The 16545-nt window shown below is 33.5% G+C and overlaps 1 pseudogene; it reads right to left on the bottom strand.

Annotated features, from left to right (window-relative positions):
* Window positions 1–9835: 9835 nt before the first annotated feature.
* LOC107019383 lies at window positions 9836–15669 on the bottom strand (annotated as a pseudogene).
* Between the last annotated feature and the right edge of the window lie 876 nt (window positions 15670–16545).

Genomic DNA, 16545 nt, shown 5'->3' with positions numbered 1-16545 from the left:
CTTTGCCATCAATCAAGCTCAAGGACCTCTAACTTCATGAGCAAACCTTGCATTCTCTGAAGGTTTTGAGCTTGACTTTGAGTGAAAAGCCTTGGTAATGGTCTTGGTGCAATCTGAATTGCATCATTCTCTCCTCATTGAAAAGAATTTGTTCTCAAATTTGAAGGATCATAATCATCATCAAGAGTTGAAAATGTATAAAGTTCACAAACATTGAATGTGTTGTAAGCTTTATACTCTGGAAGAAGGTCAATTGGGTATGTATTGTCATTGAGCCTTTCAAGCACTTGAAATAGATAGTCACCTCTTGGAATCAACTTGTCTTCCGGTGTGCCCATACCCACTCACACGGTTCAAGCGCATTCCTCTTGTGACCCTTGTTCGCCCTTTAGGCTCTTCTTTTCTAAGTGAAGTTTCACCTCTTATGAAGTTCTTCATCGATCTCTCTCTTTTTATTCCATCTAAGCTTAAAACAACATCTCGATAAAGAGGATCAATATCCAAAAGGTTAGGGGATTAAAACCATACACAACTTAAAATGGATTATGTCAATAGTTCTATCAATAACTCGATTATAAGCAAACTAAATTAAGGGAAAATATTCCTACCATGAGGCCAACTTTCCATGCACCATAACACGAAGCATCAAAAACCAAGGTACGATATACCACTTTAGTTTGTCCATCAGTTTGTGGGTGACAAGAAGTTGAGAACAACAACTTGGTACCAAGTCTACCCTACAACTCTTTCCAAAAAAGACTAAGGAATTTTGAATCTCTATCACTTACAACAGTGAGGAATTCCATGAACTTTTAATAACATTTTCAACAAAAATAGATTCCACATTGAAAGAATCATCACATTTATGCCATGGAATGAAATGAGTCATCTTTGAAAATCGGTCAACAACAACAAAGATGCTATCTCTTCCTCTTCTTGTCCTTGGCAAACCCAAAACAAAATCCATTGAAATATCAAGCCAAAGTCTTTGAGAGGCGGGGAGTGAAGTGTATAAACCATGGGGAAGGAAGCATGACTTAGCACTCCGACATTCAATACATTGGTCACAAATTCGAGCAATATCTTTGTGCATCTTAGGCTAATAGAATCGTTCCTTGAGAATTCCCCTTGTTTTACAATACTAAAATGACCCATTAATCCCCCATTGTCTGCCTCCCTCTCAAATAGTTCTTTCCAAGAGCTCATAGGCACACATAGTCTGTTGCCTTTGAACCAAAAACATCATATTTAGAATAGGGAGTAAAATATTTATCCTTAAGACACTTGTCCCTTTCCCATTCCTCACAATCTTGGAAAATCTGAGAAAACATAGGATACATTGCGTTCAAACATTCAAAGCCAAGTTATTTATATAACAAAGTATTTATCAACACATGTTTCCTAGACAATGCATCAGCCACCACATTTTCCTTCCCCTTTTTATATTGAATTACATAAGGAAAAGTTTCATGGAATTCAATCCATTTAGTGTGTCTTTTGTTCAACTTTCCTTGGGCCTGGATATGCTTTAGGGCCTCATGGCCAGTCTGATTGACAAATTCTTTGGAACACAAGTAGTGTTTCCAGTTACAGAATGCTCTAATCAAGACATACAATTCAAGACCATAAGTGTAATAGTTCAAAGTTGTGACTTTAAGCTTTTCACTAAAATAAGCAATGGGATTTTGGTATTGCATTAAGACGGCTCCAATGCTTACTTTACTAGCATCACGTTCCATTTCAAACATTTTTCTCAAAATCAGGTAATTGCAACAAAGGAGTGGAGCTAAGCATTGATTTTAAAGCCTCAAAACCTTTGGCTTGATCCTGACCCCACTTAAAAGGATTATCCTTTTGGATTACCTCGATCAAGGGATCAACTATGGTACTACATCCTTTGACAAACCGTTTAGAAAAACTAGCCAACCTATGAAAGGTTCAAACATCGCTTATGGACTTCGGAATTAACCAATTTTAATAGCGTCTATATTAGACTTATCAATCTAAACCCCACTTGAACTCACATCAAACGCACATCTCAAATGGTTTATATGTTCATGCATGGTTTTGTTATAAATCAATATATCATCAAAATAGACAACCACAAACTTTCCTACGAAGGGATTCATCACATGATTCATTAGACACAAAAAAATAATAGGAGGATTAGAGAGACATAGAGACATAACCAACCATTCATAAAGACCAAACTTGGTCTTTAGGCAGTTTTCCATTTATCACTGTGATTTATCCGGGTTTGATGATAACCACTCCTAAGATCAATCTTTGAAACATATGCAAAAACTATTGATATCATCAAACATATCATCTTATCTAGGGATATGATGATGATACTTCATTGTGATCTTGTTGATGTCTTGAGAATCAACACACACACGCCACACTCCATCTTTCTTTGGAACCAATAGAACATGAACGGCGCACAGACTCATACTTTCTCTCATATAGCCCTTGTTGATGAGTTTCTCAACTTGCCTTTGTAGATCTTTTGTATCCTCTGGATTACTTCAATAAGTTGGTTTGTTTGGAAATTGTGATCCTGACGCGACATCAATTTGGTGCCCAATTCCCCAAAGAGGGGGTAATCCACTTGGGTTCCTTTGGAAGACTTCCCCATAATCCTTCAACTGAAAAGAAATAGAATGGGGGAGAGAATAATGATATTGGTTAGTTTGCAAAACATGATCCCTATGTGTGATAAGGACCAAAAAACTTTTGGCCTCCACTTCCTCCCTTATCTCTTTGTAGTTAGCCAACAACACGTGGGTCTTTCCCCTCAACTTCTTCATTTCATCCTATTCATTGCCCTCGACCTCCACATGTTTTTCCTCAACCATCTTTTTGTCCCTCAACTCACTCATATTCTGATATATAGGATGAAAGATATATTTATGATCATCCAACACAAGTGAATATTTGTTGGTTATCCCCTCATGTTTGGTTGAACGATCATATTGCCAAGGTCTTCCGAGTAGCACATGATAAGCTTGCGTTGGTACTACATCAGATGGAACCTCATTATGGTACTTCCCAATTTTAAACTTAATCAACAATTCTCTATGAACCCTCAATTTTCCACACTCACTCAACCATTGAAGCTAGTAAGGTGCAGCATTCTTAGTGGTAGAATGTTTCAAGAATTCCACTAAAACGGTGCTAGCAGTGTTTACACAACTCCCAATATCAATGATCAAGGGACACACATTATTTTTGATGAGTCACTTGGAGTGGAAAAGATTCTCTCTTTGACTAATTGGATCAACCATGCCCATGTGAATCATAACTCGCCTCACCACATATATTGGTATGGTGAACTCTCTTTCTTGAGGTCAAGATTCTTCAGTTGGGGTCTTTCTCATCAAACCATTAGGAACAATGACATTTTTTATTTCATATGGGTCTTGTTCCTCATCTTCATCGCCTTCAAATTTCCTTTTCTTGGATTTTTTCTTCACAACCCTCTTCTTGATTTACCCCTCACCAAGATACATTTCCCCTCATTGAAAGAAAACATTAAACTGATTAGGATATTCATGCATTATTTGACCCCATTATATACGCTTGTGACATTGAATTCCTTTAGGAAACTTGGTTGGGTCATTATTACCTACTTTATTGATGGGCTCTTTGGAGTGTTTCCTTCAAAGGCTTCTTCTCATAAGGCTTCTTGAAATCCTTATTCTTGTTCCAACCCAAAGATGTTTGAGCTCCCCTTTTGTTCTTACTCCAAGAATTTGACGATGATATAGCTTTATACTTAGGTACTTTCTCCTTTTCGAGTTCTCGCATACCTCATTTGCCTCTTTGAAGATGTCACTCAAACTAGAAAACTTGTGAATAGTCTTCTTGGAAGATATCTCCTTGTTCAACACCACCTTGAATCGAATAACGACATGCTATTCATTCTTGATGTATTCTAGCTTCAAGATCAAATTTTTGAACTAATCATAGTAACTCTTGGTGATATATTTCTGGGACATACTTGACTCTCAAAAGGGCTTTCAATTCGTCCATGGTGGGGGTTGTCTATCGTGAAGTAATAGATGATACATTTTCATTTATTCCCACCACGTAATAGAAAACCCTTCAAACTGATCAATGGCAAAACAACTCTTCTTGATTTCAATCAAATCATTGATTTGGAAGATTCTTTCACATATGACTCCCATTCTAGATAAGCATCGGGATTGCATTCCCCTTCGAAAGGTAGGAGACTAGTCTTGGTAGAGTTGATCATAATATCTCGGCCTCCATTTCCACTGTGGTCATTTTTGTAGTAACCTCTTTGGACGTCCCTTTGATATTGGTTACCATGTTCTTCTCTCAATTCTTGACCATACTCTTGATTGGCATAGGCTTCTCGTGGTCCTCCACCTTGAGGTTGGTTCCCATATTGTCTTCTTCAATGTGACATAAAACCAAATCTGCCTCCTCACCCTGTATGCCCCATTTGATCTCTTTTTCGATTCCTTGGAGTTTTGTTCCATGGTGCTTCTTTACCTTCACCTTCATATTCCCCTTAGTAATCATCATTCATCACCTGTACTACTTGGATTGGTTGGTTTTTTGGTATTTGGTCGGGTGGACTTAGGTGTAGTGGTGCTTGATAAGATCGGATTTTGTTTGGTGGAGCTTCTTGATGGAGTTGGTATTGGAGTGGTCGATTGGTATTTTGGACATTAGAAACGAAATGGATTGGTGTTGGGTTGAACGCTTTATGGAAGGCTCTGGATATAGTATTAGGAGAAGTAGTTTGGGTATGTCTACTTGTGGAAAAACAAAAAGTAGCTTGTCTAGTGGAAGTAGAAGAGTTAAGTCGACCCTCCACATTGACCATTCAACCATCCATCTTCGACATACTACCTTGCATGGTGGTCATTTGTCCTTCCATTTTCTCCATCCTCCAACTCATATTTGTAATCGCGTCCATTATAGATTCCAAAGTAACCCCTCCTATTGGTGGTTGGGTTTAACTTTCGCTGTACATGGTACTTAGCAATAAGAAATACACAACAAACTACAAACAACAAACAATGTTAGCATCGGTAAAATGAACTCACAAGCACTCGTGTTTACAAATTTTTTATTGTCTCTCAAACTGGCTCGACTAAGGTTGAAGATTGCTTATACTCGGTTGATCACATAGTGTCAATTTCTACTCTCTTCCGGAATGAATTCTTGTTTTGAGAAAGACGAACGACTCAACTAAAGCAAAATGGAATAGAATGAAAAAGTTAACTATAAAGTAGAACGAATAAAAGCACGACAAGAAGTGACACTAACAAAGAAGAGAATTCAATAACCAATAATCAACAAGTAGATCAATTATGAGTTAAAAAATAGTTTAGGAATCTTTAGAAGGATTGAAAATAAATAAAAGAAAACTAAGGAATTAGAACATGAGATTAGGGGCACGAAAGAAGTTTTTGATCGTCAAATGTATTATTTTCTTCACCAGAGTTGAATTCAGCTCTCCAACTTCATGTTTAGCTTACCAAAATTTACAGATTATTAAGTCAATTCAGCGATATGAGGGTCGATTCGGCGAGTCTCCCTTTGGACTTTGGCGAGCAAATTCGAACTTGTCGAAAGTTCCAGTGAGTTCACCAGAAGACCTCCGAATTTTATGCTTTTGTGGTCCCCCTGTACACCTTCATTTATTCCTTGTCCCTTTTGGTAAATTTCCTTTTGTACTAACACTTATCCACTTTCTCTTTCCTTTCCTTTTTGGATTGGAACACCATTTTTTAAGATTCCTCCTTCTTGAAGATTTGAATGTTCTTCAAGAACACTATAAACAAGATGAAGACCCAAAATAAAACCCTCATTGATTTTAGCTTGAATTTCCACGGTATTTGAGATATAGGTTTCCCTTGATGTAGGAAACAAACCCTAATACATTTTAGCTTTCAATTCCTTGCCAAAATTTTCAAATTTCAAAACTCATTTGCATCTCTTTTAAGCTCCTTCAACAACAATGGTGGAATCTTCAATACTACTCCAAACTTCACCAAATCTCATATTTATATTGAAGCAAAGTTGGGGAATACTAATTTGTATCTATAAAATATTTTGGGATTTTATTCAAAAATGATTTGTCTCTCTTTTTTTAGCAAACTCAAGACTAGAATCTTAGGAATGAATCTAAGTGCAGCTCTGATACCATATGATGTAATTCTCACTACGAATTACGAATAAAATACGAAAATTAAAGATAAGAAATAAAGATAGATAGATAGATAGACACAAAAAGAGGAAACAAAAAGCAACCAAAAGATATAGTAAACCTTTAGACCTTGTTGATCCTACAAGAAGCAACCAACTCTTCAGAAGACCTCGAGGGAATTGAATTTACCTCTCAACCAACATTTTCAAGAAAAATTCAATTCAAGCTTGTACAAGCTCTCAATACTCATACAAGAATTCAAATATCAACATTTAAAATAGTCTACTTAAAAGAAGACCTCAAACAAGATATTTATAGTTTTAGGCATTTTTACATATGAGGCCCAAAGTGGCCCAAAAAGATGAAAGGGGGAGCTGGGTCATACTCGCCTAATCAACTCAGCGAGTCGCCAACTAGATGAGCGACGTGACCCCTCCTTAGAAGTATTCTGTAAAGTTCGGAGATCTGGGTTGTGCTCGCCTAATGAGCTCGGCGAGTCACAATCTAGGTTCGCGGCGTGACCCTTCCTTGGAAGCGTTTTGTAAAGTTCGTCGATCTAGGTCTTGGCCCATGCCATTGGGCGATTCTCCTAACGACTCTTGCTTGTCTAAAGTGGTAGTTTCTTCAACTATCATCCCTTCACATCCCCAAGCGATCTTCAAAACATGGAACTCTTTCTTTGCCATTAATACAAGCTTAAGGACCTCTAACTTCACATACAAATCATGCATTCTCTGAAGGTCTCGAGCTTTACTTTGACTGAATGACCTTGGTAACGACCTTGGTGCAATCCGAATTGCATCACATTAGAAGTTGGAAAGGATCATAAAGAAGACCCCGATCTACTACAGGTATTATTAGAATTCTCTACATCATTTGAAGAACTTATTGGTTTGCCACATTCTAGAGGTTTATTTAATCATAAAGTTGCGTTTGTAATATGGTGTCGAACCTGTGAATAAGAGACCTTATAGATATTCTTATGTTTAAAAGTATAATAATGAGATTCTAGTACAACTGATGGATCAAGGGTCATTCAATCTAGCTGCAGTATTTGTGTATCACAAGTTGTGTTAGTATGCAAAAATAAATGGTACATGGAGACTATCTGTAGACTACACGGACTTGAAAAAGTTCACTAAAACAAGTTCTCAATCCCTATTTTAGAAGACTTATTGAATGAGTTTGGAGGGAGGGGTTAAATATTGTTTATAGTAAACTTAAGGTCTAGATACTATCAATTGAGAATGGCAAAAGAGGATGTGCCCTAAGACTGCTTTTAGGATTCAATTTAGATATTTTGAATATTTAGTTATGCCTTTTGGTTTATCAAATGCCCAATTACATTTCAGGATTTGATGAACTCTATGATTGAGAAATTTCTGAGGGAGCATGTGTCGATATTTTTTGATGATATATTGATATAAAGTAGAACTATGGAGGAACACATATTGCATTTGATATCTATTTTTATCTAAATGATAGACATTAATTGTTACTAAGAAAAAATAATCTTCTTTAGTGTCCACAAAACTGAATACATTGGTCACTTTATCACATGAGGTTGGTATTTCTATTGATCCTCATAAGATCAAAGTTGTGAAGGATTGACCTACTTCAACTACTCTTAAGCAATCAAGGGGTTTCTTGAGACTAGTTGATTATTAAATGAATTTCGTACAAGGTTTTGGGGTTACTTTTAAATCTCTGGCTAATCTAACTAATTTAGATATTTCTTTTTTAAACGGAGGCAGTACTAATTTTCCATTCATGTTAATTTGAATAAACCTTTTTAATTTACTACTATATCAAAAGAAGGGCACGACTTCTTCACATTTAGTCCAACATATTTCTACATCATATTAATTTGTTTATCTTGCTTTTTAGTATGTTATATATTTAAAAATTATGTAAAAAGATATTATAAATCATAGTAATAATTAATAACTTTAAATATTAAAAGACATGACAAATTGATTGATTATTTGTGTCACATAAATTGGAACCAGGGGAGGGGGTTAATATATACTATTTGAAAATTACGTAAAGAAATACTATAAATCACAATAATGAAGAAATTAAAATATTTTAAAATATATAAGTATTTGAATGACTCTCCAAATGGACTCTGTATCACATAATTGAAGCAAAAACAAGTAGGGATAAGGCACAAGTATCCTCTAGATTATAATCGAAATTTCAAAGACACATCTAAACTTAATTAGGGTCCTATTACCCCCTCCCCCTCCCCCCAAACTAATTTAAAATGGGTTGAGGGCGTAATAGGACCTTGGTCAAGTTTAAATGCGTCTCTGAGATTCCGGTCATAGTCTAGGGCTACTTATGTGAAGTTGTGCTGTTACAGATTCCTATATCTAGTACTATAATAAGTGCAATGAATTGTATAAAAATTAAATAAAAAAAATACAAGTTCAAATTGATGTATGATAAGCTTATTTGATTGATATTTATTACATTAATCATATTGAAGAATTACCATTAGTGATTTGAAATGTAATTTTTAACCTACAGTTCATTTCTGCCAATTTTGTAATATTAGAGCATAATTTATTATTTTTTATACGTCTATTATACATAAGTTAAACATGAGTTTAAGGGAACACTGACAATGGTACAATAATAATTCCATGCCTTGAAGTTTTTGCCTTATTTCTTGAAAATTGTAACCTCCTTTTTATTGTTGCACACATTAAAATAAGTTATTATCGAATGGAAGTAATGTTTTGTAGAAGTAGTTCGATCAATGTACGTTTATTGACCGTTGAAGTTAAGATGAAGGTGTGAATGAATAATAGAAAAATATTTGTAGCTTTAAGTACATTTTAAATCGAAATTTTCTCCTTCATTGATAATAAAGAGAACTTTTGTGTTTATATATAGAAAAACTTCTTCCGGCTCTTAAAGTAGTTTTGTTAATTCCTTGAAGACTGACTTTGGATGATAATATTATGAGCTATAAGTTTGTTAAAAGGCTATGGGAAAAATGGAACATCACCCAGGTGCATGATAAAGTATATATATAAAGGGCTTATGACACAGTAAATTGGGTTTTTATTGAGCAAACTCCTAGAATTTTGCCCTTTGCCGACTGCAAATTTAGTCGGAATGTAGTCGGAAAATAGAGTTTGCCAACGACTTTTCAACTACTTTTGAGTAGTCGGCAGATTGAGCATCGAAAATTACTTGCCAACTATAATAGTCGGAATTTGCCAATCACCGTAATCACAATATATAAATTAAAACTCAATCATTAAAGTAACTGAAATGCCAACTATTATAATCGGAACACTAATAAAATAATATTTCAACTACTACCGACTACTGTAGTTTGAATACTTGTTAAATAATAGTTTATTAATCTAATAATGTCGACTTCGGCTGTCAGAATAGTTAATTAATTAATTATATATGCCGATCACCGTGGTTAGCATTTATCATTCATTGAAGTACTCTTCCGACTACTGTAGTCGGCATTTTCAATTTTCTCGATTACTGTAGTCCATATTTTTAATTTTCTAAACAAAATTCTATAAGAAATCCATATTTTTAATATATAGAAAAATGTTGTTTATTTTGGTACACCACCTGCTAAATTATACTATCATCTGTAAAAATTTAACGTAACAATAAAACCAAACATCAAATACATTCCAAAACAAGCATAATCAAAATCAAGTCTAATAAGTATTCAGTTGTTATTCAAACGGAAGTAAATAGTTTAAAACAAGACTAAATGTCATAGAAAGTGTCTAAACAACAAGAACATAATCTACATTTCATCAGAGTCAGTCTCTTTTTCGCCTTCATCAAATTCAACCATATGTTTCTCCATGAACTTCTGCACTTTAGCATAATTAGCTTCAGATGTTTGAAGTCGTTCTGTTAATTTTGAAATCTCTATTTGCATTTCTTCTAAAGTTTGAGAAGTAGAAGCACCAGACAACAACGGTGACGGATGACATGAGGAAGGTTGTGCTCCAAGCCCGTAAACTCTGCCTTTCTTCACATCTCCTGCCACACTTGTCCATATAGAAGTAATATCATCAGATGTTAATTGGGTTATGGAACCAGAGAAGTAGGTTGTGTTTGACGCTATCCATCCAAGCCTCTTTCAAATCCAACTTGAAATAAACGTTAAATAACCAATAACCCCATTTCTTTAAGACATTAGCAATACATAGTTAAGTAGGACGAGATCAAATATGAGTGACTGCGTAGCTATTGTCTGTACTGTAAATTGCAAGGTCATTCTGAAAGTAAGTGCAGAAACAAGGCTAGGAATGAGAGAATTAAAGCTCAAAAAGAAGAAAGCAGGAAGAAAAAGAAAGCAAAAAAGATGATGATGGTTTTTAAACTATTGACAAGAAAATAGGTTTTAAGTATAGGAAAATGAACCTTGATCGACATAATGGATTAAATAGTGATCATAATACCAATAGATCATCTGAAATTCAAGAACATACAAGCACTGAACAAACTGATATACATAAGCAGTCTAACAATGGTCATAGTGAGATCCCAAAATAACCCATCAATCACAATAATCCCAACAAAAGCATCATTATCCAAAAGTCATCTGAAGCTAACAATATAATGTTCCTATGTTGTAACAGGCACCAGGTAAAGGGGTAAAGATAATAACGATAGTGATGTAAAGGTGGATGTGGGCATAATTGTTGATCTGGAAACAGAAGTGGGAAAAATAATGCACATATCAATCTACTAGCTCTTGAAGATTATCATGTCAACCCTAGTCGTGGTGCCATAAGAACAGTTCCGCATATCAGGGATTCAATGAAAGATGATGTTGAAGCAGAATCAGCTGGTAAAAATCAGCTCTAAGCTTTACCTATGTTAAACTAGCATTATCGTTTGAGGAAGTAGTTTCAACTATATGCCTACTTATTATTTTAATTAACGTAATGTCAAATTAAACCTTATAAATTTTAAGTGTTGTACATATGTACTCTCATCATGTAATTTCAACCAAAACCTTCCAAAGAAGTCCTTGTGTTGCATTATCAATAAAAGATATGAGGGGATAATAAATGTCTCAAGTTCTAAGCTGCAATAGAGACAATCCACTCAATGACACATCCAGTGGGCTAAATTTTACCAGACAAGAAATTCTTACTCTTCTAAATGGTTCTGGCAGAGTAACTTGGTCCTCCGATTCCACTAGACATAGGCAAAATCTATTAGCACAACTCCTTGATTCAGGCATTATTGTTGTTCGAGATGCAGACGAGGATCAGCCTCAGAACTACCTGTGGCAAAGTTTTGACAATCTAGGTTACACAGCTTTACCTGGATTGAAGGTTTGGATTAATCTGAAACTGGTTTTCATCGTTCTCTTTTGTCATGGAAGAGCACAAATGATCCTTTCATGAGTGAGTTTACCTAGACATTCGATACTGGTGAATTCAAACAAACATTCGTTTTGAATTGTTCCATTGAACTCTATAGAGCTGGACCATGGACTGTCCGAGTTTTTCCTAATGCACCATCTCGTGACACATCATGGAATGGTTATAACTATACATACTTATCTGATCGTAATGAAATATTAGTTATGTATGAACTTACAGACATCTCTATTATTGCAAGGGTAGTGATGGAACTAAATGGATTTCTACAGCTTTCAGAATGGAATAATCAGAACCGAAATTGGGACAATGTTGTCAGTGCACCAACTGATAATTGTGACATTTATGGACACTGTCACTCATATGGTTTGTGCAACAGCGGCAATTCCCCAATCTGCATATGTTTGGATAAATTTGAACCCAAAGATCTGATTGTATACTCCCTCCAGCTCATTTTATACAAAATATAGTTTGACTTGATAGGAAGTTTAAGAAAAAAAATCTAAAATAAGTGATAAAGACACTTGACTAAAAAAGTCAAAGAATCAGGGTAATGCAAAATTATTGTAGAGAATAATATATCTAAGCACGATGATCTCAATCAACACTAATACAACATATTTAAAATGTAGAAATACAACATATATTTAGCTTACATAAAAATTGGAGAGGCAAGCTTACAATTTATGATTCAGGTTGTCATTTTCTCTTTGTATAACTGACGGAGTAAGTGGTATCATTATCACATTTTGATTTCTTGTATGAGACTCGTCTACCACGAAGGGTTGTTGTCTATTAGGACTATGAACTTCATCAGCAAATTTGTTGGGGCTTGGTGTACTACTTTTTATTGTTGGAAGTGGAGGACCTGAAGTATACTTATATCGCCCATCCTCACGAGGCAATGGTGATATACTTTCATCTGGTTTTCTAGGAAATGTATCCTCCACGATGTCATAGGAATTTCCAGTCCTTACTTCCTAAGCACGAGAGCAGCAACAACAGAAAAGCCATACTGCACAATCAGCAACATAAGGTTTAGCACAACAAGAATTGTAAGGAGGCAAATTGTATCTTTTTCTCATCCAATCATTCAAAAGCCACCAATAATTACCCAAACAGAGAGAGAAAATTTTCGGTAACACCTAATACCATCTTAACAGTATCTCTGTCAGTATTAACAACAGCAAAATTGATGAACCAGAAAGGAGCCATACAGAATAAAAGTTGCAATATGAACATACATATTTCCAAACCCAAGTCTCTCCATATTCCAACCAAAAACACAAAACAACAGAACAAAGAGAGATGTGTCGAAGAAAGATCATCCCAAAATCAAGAATGCCTCCACTCAATTGTGGTCTAGTTTCGAAAACTCTCCATTTAACTGATGCAAAAGAAAATCTCTTTTTCAATGGTGTTCTTCTCGGTTGGCTAGCACTGCAGCAATTTTTTGAACTTGTGATTCCTCGTCTAACTCAGTATAATCATTTTTTTCCTAGAGAGTTATGTGTACAGTAAACTCCAGCAATGGCAGGTGCAAGAAGACACATATGCCTACCTCAATAGCTGGTCTTTCTGACCTCTTTCAACCCCAATTAAGCCCACACAGAGCATATTGAGAAAAACAGTTGAGCAAAATTAAATACAAGAAAGCACAACTTTAAATTAGAATTAGCAAATCATAGAGAGCGCGAAGTAGCGAGGCAACAATAATATACACTACCTCAACAAAACTGAAACGAGGGGGAGAGTTTAGGGTACAAAATTGAAACCCTAAAGAAGGGGAAGAGTTGACCCTCAATCAAATTGAAATCCTAAAGAGGGAGAGTGCTTACATTACCTCTTCCAAAAAATTTACAGTACCTCAATAGAATTGAAACTAAAACCTTACACACTAAAAATTATTGAAATTAAAACCCTAAAAAGTGTTTACATTATCTCTCTAAGACGGTGTCAGTAACCTCTGCTAAGACGATGGCACTCTAATGAAAATGCTAATTCAAATCGAAGAGGCGAAGCAGTAAGCTCTCTAAGAAGTTTTTGTTTCAATAAAAGAGTGTGCCATTTTAAAATAATAACTATTATATTAGTTGAAAATAAATCAATTTTAAACGCAAAAATATTGTTAGAGGACCGACTACTGTGGTCGCAATTTAATAAATAAGTTTTCGATTGTTGTAATTGGTAACTGTTCAATTACTTTTTTACTTTATTTTACAAAATCTTATAATTTTAGTAATCGAAATTATGATCGAATATTATTATTAAAAATTAAAAAAATATAAATTTTAATTTTTTTATTATAATAATCGACAAAAAATATAATATTTGTAATCGAAAGTTGTAGTAAGATAAAGCTTTTTTCTAGTAGGTAATTATTATTGCATTACTTGATTATCTCATGGTGTTTCGTAAATAAGTGATGACCTGTTTGATGACAATATCAAACTAGGATTCATGATAACAGGAAAAGAAAAAAGTGAAGGCAAAACAAAGAGTTTCTTGTTTCATGATAACAGAAAATAAGGATTCATTAACGTGCATAACACCCTTTTATAGTTTCATGATTTTTAATTTTAACTTTTGATTTTTTATCGCGTGTGGATTTTCAACTAAATCCAGATCACGCTCTGCAGGGCCTTTTTGGGGGTGGCGCATCCAACAGAATTATCTCCATATCTAGGGCTCGAATCTGAGACTTGTATTAAGAGTAAAACACATTAACCAATGCACAACAACCCGTGTCGATAGTTTTATGATTTGCTACTTATGATGTGTTCATCTTTCTAATTAACATCCTATCATTTGCAACATCATACAATACATTTGTGATGGGACCAAAATAAAAGTAATACATTTTAAAACCATTATACCACTATGAAGGGAAATAGGCATCTGTCCAACAAATGATAAAGTATAGGGAAAATTTCATATATGGCAAACGAATGTTATGAAATTACATTTCATGGGTATAGTTTACATAATTACATTCCATGGGTATAGTTTAGTTTGTTAGGTGATTCTAAATTTGTATAAAACATTTTTTTTAATTAAATACAAAAAAATTATTTTTCAATAAATGGTAACAGTAGCACAAAAGATGCTAACAATAAATTCACATAATCCCATGATTTAAACAAAACATTCAAAATCAAATATTTCTCCGAAAAAGAATTCTAAAGCTATAGAAAGACAATACCAGTTCAAAATCAAATATTTTTTTGATTTTTTTTAGATAAATCTATGAAACACATAAACACACACATAGATATATTTATGTATAAATTGATTATATTGTATATATTTGCGAAATTGTATATAATTTTTATACAATATTTGTGTGTAAATTGATTTTGTGTTTTAAACTGTATATGACCATCATATATTCTTTTAATTTTTTTTGGGTAATCTGTTTGTATACAATATTTTATTATGTTCCTATTTTTTCTTTTGTATAATTCTACGAATTTGTATAATGTAGAATAATTTTGGTATATTTATTATAGTTATATATGTGCATCTGTGATTTCATGTTTTTGTTTTTTTTAAAAGAAAAATATTAATGATTAAACTGATTGTATATAATATTCATTTGTTAATTGTATGTATGGTAAGCTTGAAATATGTTTCTATATTTGAGGGTGTAACGTTTATATATACAATATTTTATTATGTTCATAATTTTTTGTATATATCGACGAATTTGTATAATGTATTATAATATACAAAATTAAATAATTGTATACAAATAGCTATTGCCTCATAAGACTTTGTATATGTTACCTTAATATACAACCCATTATATACCTAACTTTAGTAATTGGTATACAACTAATAGAATATACAATTAAGAACTGTTTCATAATACTTTGTATATATTAACTTAATATACAAATCACTATATACATAACTTTGTAATTTGTATATAAATTACACTACCTGATGTTCCCAATATTCTTCAGATCTGTCCAGTTCTGATGAGGCAGATTCAATCTCTTCTGAATCAATGTTTATGATTTTTCTCTTACTTCCACCTTCAACAATCTTAATGCCGCTAGATTTCGCGTTGTTGATGACTTTATGAATTGCCATTGGATCATTTTTTTTCATGGATCTCAATTCTTCAATAGATTGTTCAACTTAAACTTGTTTATGTTTTGCCATAGACCCTACATTAACCCAGAATCCTGAGTTAACCCAGTTGAAACGAAGGTGGATTATCAACAACATTGACATGCAATGACATACCTCTCGTAATCCTCATATATGGATAGAAATCATCTATTCTGATTTTGAAAGACTTGTAATCTGATAAGTAATAAAGATTTTTTAAAAAAATATGAAAAAACTAACAATCATACTACATATACAATTGTTGTAGAAGGAATCAAGAAAAAAAATATTGAAAGCCATGAATTTGGTGGTTACCTAAGAAAAGTGGAAGAACATCGGAGGGAGAAGGTCAAAATTTTCCCAATGGAAATTCAAATTAGAAGGGAAGAGTAATTTTAGGAAAAGATATGAAATGAGAATAGGAGAAATAAATTTGATTTTGAATAAAATTATATAAAAATCTTTGGATGACTATTTTTATTCTGTATACAAATAGATAGTGGGTCCCATTAATTATGGCAAAAAAATTAAAACTGTATTTACTGACAGTAAATAAATTAAACTATACCCTAAAGTATATTACTTTTCAAGTCCTATACTTTCCTTCCCTTTATAATTTTATAGTAAAATATAAAAAGTGACCATATTTAAGAACTAGTATAGACTATTAATTTCTCTTAATTTCCCTTAGCTCATCATCAATATTATTTTTATTATTTCCTTAAATCACCTTTTCTCTTTTCTTTGTTTATTTTAGTTTAAATATTTATTCCTAGAAATAAGTTGTTATTATAACATAATAAAAATAGCAAAACGAAATTTACAGAATTTATTTATTTATATATATATATATAT

Source organism: Solanum pennellii, chromosome 5 (genome assembly GCF_001406875.1).
Source record: "Solanum pennellii chromosome 5, SPENNV200".
Taxonomy (NCBI): domain Eukaryota; kingdom Viridiplantae; phylum Streptophyta; class Magnoliopsida; order Solanales; family Solanaceae; genus Solanum; species Solanum pennellii.
This window is presented reverse-complemented; position numbering and strand designations above follow the sequence as displayed.